The sequence below is a fragment of the Alligator sinensis genome, unplaced genomic scaffold, assembly GCF_000455745.1.
Source record: "Alligator sinensis unplaced genomic scaffold, ASM45574v1 scaffold1035_1, whole genome shotgun sequence".
Lineage (NCBI taxonomy): Eukaryota > Metazoa > Chordata > Crocodylia > Alligatoridae > Alligator > Alligator sinensis.
In genome coordinates, this window is record NW_005842555.1 from 672,751 (window position 1) to 682,619 (window position 9,869).

Consider the following 9,869-nt stretch of genomic DNA (forward strand, 5'->3'; position numbering starts at 1 on the left):
TTCGCTCTGCTGCATTCTCCACCCTGAGCCCAACCCGGCCGTCCCAACTCCGACTCCGCATCTGCAAATCATCCCATTTGGATCACTTGGACCAGTCCAGAATCGGGCCCTTTGTGGGCATCATTAACATCCCTACTTATAATCGAGCGATACTTTCTCATCTCCCTGTTCTTTCCCGAATGACAGGCACAAACACTAGCACGACTACCCACGGAGGTCTGCAATTTGCTTCTGGGATGCAGCACAGGTGGCAACTCAAAGGGGTGCTGATGTGGGTCAAAGTCGTCTACTGTGGGTCGAAGTTGCCAGATAAGAGAAGCCATACTAAACCATCCTTGTGGCTATTACATCTTCCGTGCTGATGAACTGTGGGTTTCCAGCCCCAGTCATCTACTGTGGGTCGAAGTTGCCAGATAAGAGAAGCCATACTAAACCATCCTTGTGGCTATTACATCTTCCTGGTTTCTCTCTCTCAAACACTACAGATCCAAACAATCATTAACTCTAATGAAGAAAATACCATTTAATAGCCTCATTGAAGTATGCAGCGCTCAGTACTATGGTATCAATTTTTTCTAGTGGTCTGTGTACCACCACTCAAAGATGCACCCCTTTCGAATCTAGACGGCGCTTGGGTGGCTCCCATTAATACTTGCAAGTACCAACTGGAGTGGGCTGGGACAGAGATGTTCTCACCTGGAAACATTTCTGAGATTTCAAAAGTGTGAAGCTTGAACAGCCATCAGTCCAGCAGCTAAAACACTCGCCCACATCGCACCGCGGGAGTGTTGAAACGGTACGCATTGCAGCCCATGTTGGCCAACCAGAGCTTGGTTGGGACTGGGTAGCCGGGGTGCTGGTTGGCAGTATCCACATTTAACGCACAGCTCCAAGTGAGGTGCAAAATCCATCTGATCTGAGAGGCATGGTCTTCTCAAGCTTAGTGCCAGCCCTCCCTGGCCACCTTTCTTTGGGAGGCAACTGCACTAGCCTACAGACCGCCTGGTCCAAGTTCAGCCCTGTTGTCTCTCCTCATCTCGCTGAGGCCATCTATACAGTCCAATCTCCCTTTTGGCAGGTCTAACCTGACCCTTCCCCTTTCCATGTCTCGTCTTCATAGACTATAAACTCTTTGAGGCACAGACCATCCCTCATCTGCAGTACCTAGCCCAACGGCACCCCGTTCCCCACTGGGCCTGGCTCATCATTACAGTGATACAACAATAACGACAACAATGCAGAAAAGGGTTTGACACCGACTCTTCCACCGACTGCCGACATGAAGAGGGAATGAATTAAACTAGTAAGATGATAATAATAATTTTTAATAAAATCAAGTGAGATCTGAATGGGAAGCCAGACTCTCTTCTCCATCACTATCCTGAGGGAGATTTAAGGGAACTTGAATACGAAGAGTTAGCAGTAGGATTTTTTTTGCCACTGCCACAATAACTATATCTGTTGAAGGGAAAGGAATAGTTGGAAAGGGAAGACCTGCATTCCTGATGCTGAAGAAAGGCATGTTTGTTCCCAATACATTGGAGAAACTGTTCGAGAACAGTTCATCCATGTGAAAATATGACAGCTGTACGACTGCCAAGGTCAGCGAGACCTCTGGCCATTCAGTGAGTGAGTGCGGGTTGCACAACTTAAACCTGTCTGGGGGCACACTAAACCAGAGTGGGCCACCATGTTCAAAGCATTTGAAAGAAGAGGGTAACACCAATGTTGGGATCAGGGCCTGCAAAACAGGGATACTGGAGTGTTTGTGCATTTGTGGGTCTGCAAAATGAGCAAAAACCCCAAGAAGCAACAACTGACACGACATCTTGAACCTGGCCATCGGATGAAAGACTTTCCTGGCCATTTTGCAAGGCACTGAAGCGTGCGCACAACTTAACGTGTACGCAGGGTCCTACTAAGGACAAGGTCCTACTTTTGACGACAGCAACGTCTACTGTAAGCCTAGCTGACCCTTCCTGCAGTAAGACCCATGGGAGATGACTGGGGGAAGGGTCTGCCAGGACCAGCTCGGTAGTAATGAAGAGCAATAAACGTACACTTCAAAACGTACCACCTTGGGTTTAGGCGCACGCCGCCAAGTTGGCCCAGGACACAAACACCCGAGTTATTTGAGCCATTTTTTCCCAGGTTTCTCTATCCAATTCCCAATAGTCATACAACTCCCTTTCTCCATCAGTCACCTCCACCGTGTCTGCCTATAACTATAGCTCAATCAGGAATTTTTCACCGAAATCCAAACTAGTTAAAAAAAAAAGTGTCGCACCAATGAAATCTGATTTAAGGGGGAAAAACAACAAAGGTAAAGAAAGCATTTGAATGAAGAAACACCCCACCTGGGGCATTTCCAGATGCAAAGGCTTCAATTTTTCATTTCAAAATGCCTTTTTCAAACAAGGGTCATTTTTATATGCAAACATATGCAAAGTATTAGAAGGGAGAAAGCGGAACAAAATTTGTGCTTTCCCTAAATGAAATGCTTTGAATGACTCAACCCATTTTTTTATTCTTACTGCCCAGGAAATTTTGATTACTTTGTGTTTTCATTCCAGTTTGGAACGGAAAAAACCGTGTCCGAATCCGCACGCAGTGGAAAAGCTGGCTTGGGCGCAGCGAGACCGGCAGCTCGAGGAGAAAGAAGGGGGAAATTACCGTTTCTTCAAAGTGCTACCATATCTATTTAAACACGATCCAACATTGCACATTGTTTCCCGTGGCCACGTCTACCTGTGAGAAAGTGGCCGTGTCAGGAACCCTATTCACAAAGAAAAATTGAGGCTTACACTGGTATTTACCAGCATGAGACTGCACATGGAAATGAAATGTAGGCATGGAGGAAACCGCCTATTACCCACATATTCACAGCTGGATTTTACATGGCTCTTTAGTCAATAAACAGCAGTAGCTACCTTTTGTGGCATTTTTACAACAGGAAATTTATTTTACAAAAGACAAATTAAATGTCGCAGACAACCTGGTTACCTATCTCCCATTTTTGTTGGTCTAATCCCCTTCATTTAACAAAAAGAAAAGAGGATGTGATCCTGCTCTCACCAAATTCAACGCTCCTCTTGGTTTTCACGAATGGCCCAAACTTGGCATGAAGGGGATGTAAAACAATTCACTCCCAAAGAGCAATCCAGCAGCAAACGCGTAGAAGAATATTCATTTTGCTGGAAAACAGGCATCGTGCACTTGGACTCCGGGAAAGGGTCCAGGAGACGCAAGGTGACATGAAGTATGAACCGCACGTACCGCATCCCAGACTGACATTCCCTTTCTTTCTCCCATAATAAGACACACGCAGAAGAGGCACGGTTATTTTTGTGAGCTTGTCCTGACTCCCCGACCTGGCGGAGCCCACGCTTTGCTGCCGACGGTCTAGTAAAGACATCGTTCAGCACTGCAAATAGTTGGGGAAGAAGCCACATGCCCACCAAATCAGCAGGTAAGACTGCCCAAAGGCAGCCTGAAATTACTCACTGCTCGCCTCACCAAATATTTCAAGTTGGTTTTCCGTAGGTCTGTATGCTCCGCGCAGTGGAGCACGGCACATCAATTTTTCATCTCGCAGCCTCTTCTTCCTAGTTCTTCAGCTCCCTCGAACTGAAGTATAATGCATCACAGAAATATAGACTTCTTTGGAAAAGTGTGCTTGGCATCTTCCCTCCCGAGCGAGCTAAAACTCTGGAGAGGCTTTGTTTTGTTTTTTAATATGAATAGAAAGAGGCCACAGCATATTTGCCCGGCACCAAAAGACAACATTGCAAAATAGGACTAAAAATAGTTGAGAGGCAGGTTTGCACTCTCTATTTTTGGTAATCTAATTCTGTGCCTGGCATCTGACTTTTCAACGTTTTTTTTTCTCTCCAAGCGGTGAAAAAATTGATCCAGTAAATTGTTCTATAACTTCCCAGGCGCACGGTGCCCCGTTTACCGGCAATGTTGATTGGAATCGAGCTGTCGCTAAATACCCAAAATCAAAACGGTCGGAGGGTTTTATGCCATTTGTGCGCAGACTGCACAACTCCGGCTCGCTCACGCCAGAGGTGCGAGTTACTAGAAAGCAAAGACACAAACACCGTATCTAGGCAGAGGTGGAGGCGTGCATCCATCTACCCGCGTGCATACCCACACGCTCAGAGGCACGACTGCAGTTGTTACCGCACCCAGGACAGGAGCCTTCGAGCTCTGCTTGTCTTTACATGCCTCGCGGTCACGGCACCGTCCACGCTTCATGAGCTGAGCGGTCCGTGCTTTAGCTGAGACAGCGACGGACCTCTCAGAATGAAGTACTTTATTATCACATTAATACAAGGAAGGCGCATCCCGAACAGACTTGATCCTCATTTGTGCAATACAAGCCTTCATATTCAATCACTCTGCCTTTCCTTAATTACTTTCTCGTTTACCACTTTATTGTTTTTACTTCACCGTGCAAGCTCTAGGATCTAAAACGAGTTTGCTAAGTTAAGACTCTAGACTTTTATTCCTTGGAATATGTAGAAAACCAGCTCTGGGCTCTGCCATAGTTCACGCAATGCCATTGCATTAGCAGGCATCGCAGTGTCATACTTTTGCTCAAAGAAACTCTGTTTAGTGCAAGTGATGACAGATAACAGAATTGCTGTTAATTGTAATATGATACGAGTATTCAACTGCCTCTTATCTCATGATAGACAACTGTAACATTAGTTTCGGGCTATGAAAAAGCATCAGTAACCTCAAAGTCAGAGCTGGCTAAAGAAAACAAATCAGTCATGGGAAGCTCTGCTCTTTCTTCACAAAGGAAAATAAAGGTTATTCTTAAGGTGCCACCCTCAGATAAGTGCTCCGATAGTGCTAATTCTCCAATCAAGGTACCAAAGAATTAATGGATGCTCGTGCAATAAATATGGGGCAAGTGGGGAGCACCTCCTCACTTCTGCCCAACTTCACACGGACCACTCAGAGATGGACCGAGATCAGATTTTTACCTCCAAGCTACAGTTTAGCTCGTACGCCGAACTGCCTGCACACAAACTTGTGCTGTGCTTCTACTTGCACTAATGAGTCTTTAAATAGCCTGACACCTGCGTACGCACAAGTGCTAGCATCTGAACGTGGAAAACCCAAGAGGGCCAGCCTATTTAAAGGACATGTGCAAGGGGTAAATTTGTTCAGCAGGTGTCTGAACCTGCAAAGTGCAGATGCAAATTTGACTGCAAACGCCGGCAGAGTCTTGGTTGACGCCCATTAGAAAAGGTATTCTTGATCTGAAATGCCTAACTGGAGACATTGCACAGTCTCAGTAATATAAAATTCTGCTCCGAACTTTTTCCTTTTTTTAAGCAAAGGAACTAGAAATTATTTAGCATTCACATAAACCATGCCATTTGCTCAACCTGACAAGGAAATAATTCCTGTTGGCACCACGTTCAAGTTCCAGGGGGAGGAAGATGAAGAGAAATGATATTTGTGCATGTATTTTACTATTTACTGTCTGTGCGGATCCACATTGCACCATCAACAACACCAGAGATGTGCACCACTGAGTTCCTCCACGTCTGGAGAGCATCCTCCAACCAGCTGGAAAGCACCAGTACCTGGTACAACATAAAGGCACGCCCTGAAGCAAGCTGCTGCAATACTTAGTTGCATCTGAACCAAAATAATGGACAATGAGTCTTCATCTGATCACCCACACAAGGGGTGGCATAAGCATTCAAAACCCCCAATTCTTTGTGCAAGTATGCATATACTTATGATGGGATTCCCAAAAGCATTCAGTGTTGGCTGAACTTTGCTCTCAAACAAGTCGATTAGGAGTTTCACGGCTCACTTCAGTGCCTGTGGAGTTAGGCCCACATTGAACACTGATGAAAATCCTACCTGAAGGACTCAGAGCCGGGCTAAGAGCTCGTGCTTCGCAGCAGAGCAGCGTGTGGACTTCTTCGGAATAAAAAAAATGTCGACCTCTCGATAAAGAAAAAGACTGAAGACCGTGCAGTTGTTTGTTGACAAATGACTGATAATAATATCCCAATATTAGCAACATTAGGCCAGTCTGGACTTTGTACTTTCTCTTGGGGAGGGGAAAAAAAAAAGGTGGTCATAATGGCTTTCAAATTACATAGATAACTGTGTTTCTAATTGCTCCTAATAGACTTCTACATTTTCAAGTCAATCATTACGCTGAATCAACAATCTCGCCCAGCTAATGTCCTGAGTCTCCCAGTTGCATGCATTCATGCCTAGAAGCAAAAAGCCTCTGGACTCATAACATTGACATCACTGTCATTACATTTGCCCACAACATCCTGCACATATGCAAGTCAAAGGGCTCTCGGCTTCAGCTGTTCCTTTGTGTCAGTCTCGCCCCGAGTGCGAGATACATTCCTGTCTCTGGATTAACCCCTGGGATGACACCCCGTTTCGACTTTAGCTGCACTAAATCCTCAACAAAACCGTAACGGCCCCGGCTGCTTTAGAACCTAAACTGTAAATCTCCTCTTCACGCAGCTCCGCTAAGAGGATGACGGGCAATCGTTTCCCCCAACCTCTCTGGATATTTATTGAGAGAAACCCATTGGAGTCAATGTGGTCACAGCTTGGAGGATTCCCTTTTCAAGGCAAATATAGCTTCAAAAAGCAGAAGAGTGAATCTGGAGATAACATAAGAGCAGACTATGAATTGCTGCTACTTTTCCATCAAGGTAAGTCAACTTTTTCTGGGCAAGAGACATCATATCCGCGTTCATGGGTGTTTTGATGAGCACATTTGTTGACACCGAAGAATCTGGTCATAAATCATGTTCGAACCACGGGAAAAACCTCAATGCCCCTGAAGCCGACAGGAGCTTTTCTGTTCATTGGGCTGGGGTGAGAATCCTACCCAGTTCTTTCCTTCTGGGTCGTGAGGAGGGGTGTATCGGCAAGGCTTAGCAGAGTAGGTGAGGTAGGACAATGGGATGTCACATGAAAACTTCAAGTATTCAATATATTTTTGCTGCTTCTGGGGTATTGCACCTCCAAGGAACAGGTATATTATGCATTTGAAAAGACTGAAGGGTGCCTGCAGCCTGGTAGGGATGCTGCCAAATATACAAATATCAACCCAAGTTAAGTTGTAGAGCAGCTCTGCGTATTGTACTCAGCATGTCGACACAAGCTGGATATCCCATTTGGTGTTTCCCATTGTTTCACAGTCTTTATGAGAATAAAGCTCTCGTTTCCTCTCCAGCAGGGACTCCAGCAAGGAGGATGGGGCTCAGAAAGCAGCTGCTATTTTAAGTCCTGGAAGGAAGCAAGAACTGCTCTGTGGAAAGGTGGAGGCCCTCGGTACTCCATCTGAGCCGTGTGTATGGTGACACAGCGGGGGAAGGTGTTGTCCTGGTGCCCAAGGAAGACATGAAATTGCCAAAAATTGCAAGCTTTATCCTCAGCAGAGCTTTTGCTTGGATTTGGGAAGCAAGAACATTAAGGCTGGACATGATCCCTGTGAACTATCACAGAGAGTAAACTTCTGGCTTGTTGGTGAAGAGGATGATACCATGGGTAGTGCAGGAGATGGCATCAATAAATACCGTGCACGCTGCTGGACCATGTCAACCTTGCTGTAACAAGATGGCATAAAGTTGAATTGAACTTTGAAACAGCCACCACTGTGGGGATTTCGTAGCAATCCTGAACCCAAACCAAACCGATCTGCCCATGCCACGGCTTCTGATTTAGATGCAACTTTATCAGAGCTCAGCTCAGTGCCTTGAGCAAGCAGAACAAAGATCTTTGCAGCCTCTGCTATAGGGACGTGGAAGAGGGCGCTGAAGCTGTGCCGATACCTTTCAGCCCCCAGCGTCAGGCAGCCAGAAGGACTACTGCAGCCAGGGAATGGCAGTACAAAACTTCTCTCCTTGAAGGTCCTCTGGTAAGGAAATCCAAAGCCAAAAGCCCAAAGCATGGTAGAGAAAGACCATGGATGTACTGGGGTATGGATATATATGGATTGCAATAAGATGTATTATTATATGCATGCCACTATGTGGTTCATTGGCTGGAATGAGAAGAGGCAGGGGATTGGCATGGGAGCACACAACCCAGCTGTTTCATGGACAATGCCATGGGAGCATATAAGCCAGCTGTTTCATGGACAATGCCATAGGAGCACATAAGCCAGCTGTTTCATGGACAATGCCATGGGAGCATACAACCCAGATGTTTCATGGACAATGCCATGGCAGGTGATAGCCCTGCTCACAGCGGCACTGCCTTCTGGGGAAGAGCATGATGACCGGTAACGAGTGATAGGCATCTTTCTGCTGGAACCAGGGTGATTAACTTTGCAATAAGGAAATGGGATCAGCCCCACCTCACTGCATCACCAGGTGAATCATTACGGTGTCATTCAGGGTGAGAACTGTAACCCCAGCTTCAAGGAAACTGGACCGTGGGGTCCTGCAAGGCTCAGTATAAGCACAGGTTATTATTGCATTACTTACTATCGCTACCATAGTCCTCCTGGGGTCTGCTGTGGCTTTGGAGGCCAGAAGCAGAGCTAAGACAAATGGTTAGTCACCAAGTTGCAAGGGCAGAGAGGTTGGAGCTCTTGCTCATCTGCCTCAGAACAATAAAAGTTACAATTAATCCTATGGATGAGAAAGTGCTTACAGCCCAGCCCGGCCCCGTTTTCTATCCCTGTTCCTTTGAGAATGATTGTGTTGGCAACTGGCTGAGAGCAAGGAGAATCAGCAAAAATTTACAGCTGAGCCTTTCCAGAACAGCCCTGACAAAAATTAATTCCCTGTTAATATAAACTTAATCAACCAGTCCCATCCGAAACCAGTCTACTGGAGAGGAACTTAAAATCATCCAGTACTCCATGGGAATGCGGCACATCAAGACCGAATTTTGCTGAATTCTGCAGCCTTTTTGAAGTCTCAATAAACGGTTATTTATTAATACCCTAACTGCACAATAATTAACTTAGTCTCTAAAGGTCTATTTATAAATACATAAATTCAACTAATAACAAGGTTCAAACTATTTAACACAATGACGGCCAAATCCCTGTGAACGTAGCTACCAAAGGCTAGATCCCGATTTCAAATATATTAATACAAATCTAGGGAAACCCTGGACTTACACAAGTGCCAATCACCTGGAATCAGTGCCCACGTGTGTACTACAATAAGGACACATCCATGTGCTCGAAAGGCCAGTGTTGATCTGCAGAGCCTGCCATATAAGACATGTTAATAATTGCTATTGGACCTCTCAAAGTCTAAATTTCTGCTTATCTGTCTACACATAAATTAATTGTCTTAGGAAATGCTGCACACTGCCATTGATGGACCTGTCAGCAAACATAGAGGCAGCAAGGCTAGATAACATGCCAGGATCCTTACAAAGCAACTTTTCAACTGAGACGATGTCTCCCAGCTAACACGCAATGCTGATAGCTGAATGCCCAGACCCTGATTCAACATGAGGAAAAAAAACCCAATTAAATATATGTTCTCAAAACAAATTGTCTGTGGTTTGGGTGTCTATTAAATGAAACAGCATTACTCCTACTTATGAAATACAAATCAGGGAAGAAGGAATCCAGCTGAATGGTAAAGTTTCTAACCTCAGAGTACCTCGTGCTGTGCAGAATTTATTAATGCAAACATAAAATACCTGAAATGTCTCCACCTCCACAATGAAGTGTATCTGGCACGCTGAACCAATGGAGGTAAATGCTCCCTCCCGTGATACCCAGGTGTCTAACTACTTCTGTGGATGCTAGGTGGAAAATCTCAGCCATTTGGAACAAGACAAAGGCATGAGCTTGAATTCGGCAAAGACCTTGAGAAAAAAACAAAACTCTT

The 9,869-nt window shown here is 45.3% G+C and overlaps 1 protein-coding gene across 8 annotated transcripts in view; it reads right to left on the bottom strand.

Annotated features, from left to right (window-relative positions):
• The window catches only part of EBF1 (early B cell factor 1), a 284,814-nt gene that overhangs the window by 115,627 nt on the left and 159,318 nt on the right, over positions 1-9,869 (bottom strand). The window contains exon 1 of one of the 8 annotated variants that reach the window (XM_025213869.1): positions 3,517-3,630. The exons of the other annotated variants lie outside the window; for them this stretch is intronic. The gene's annotated coding sequence lies outside the window, so the exon portion shown is untranslated. Of the gene's footprint in view, positions 1-3,516; positions 3,631-9,869 lie in introns of those variants that run through there. 8 annotated transcript variants of the gene reach the window in all.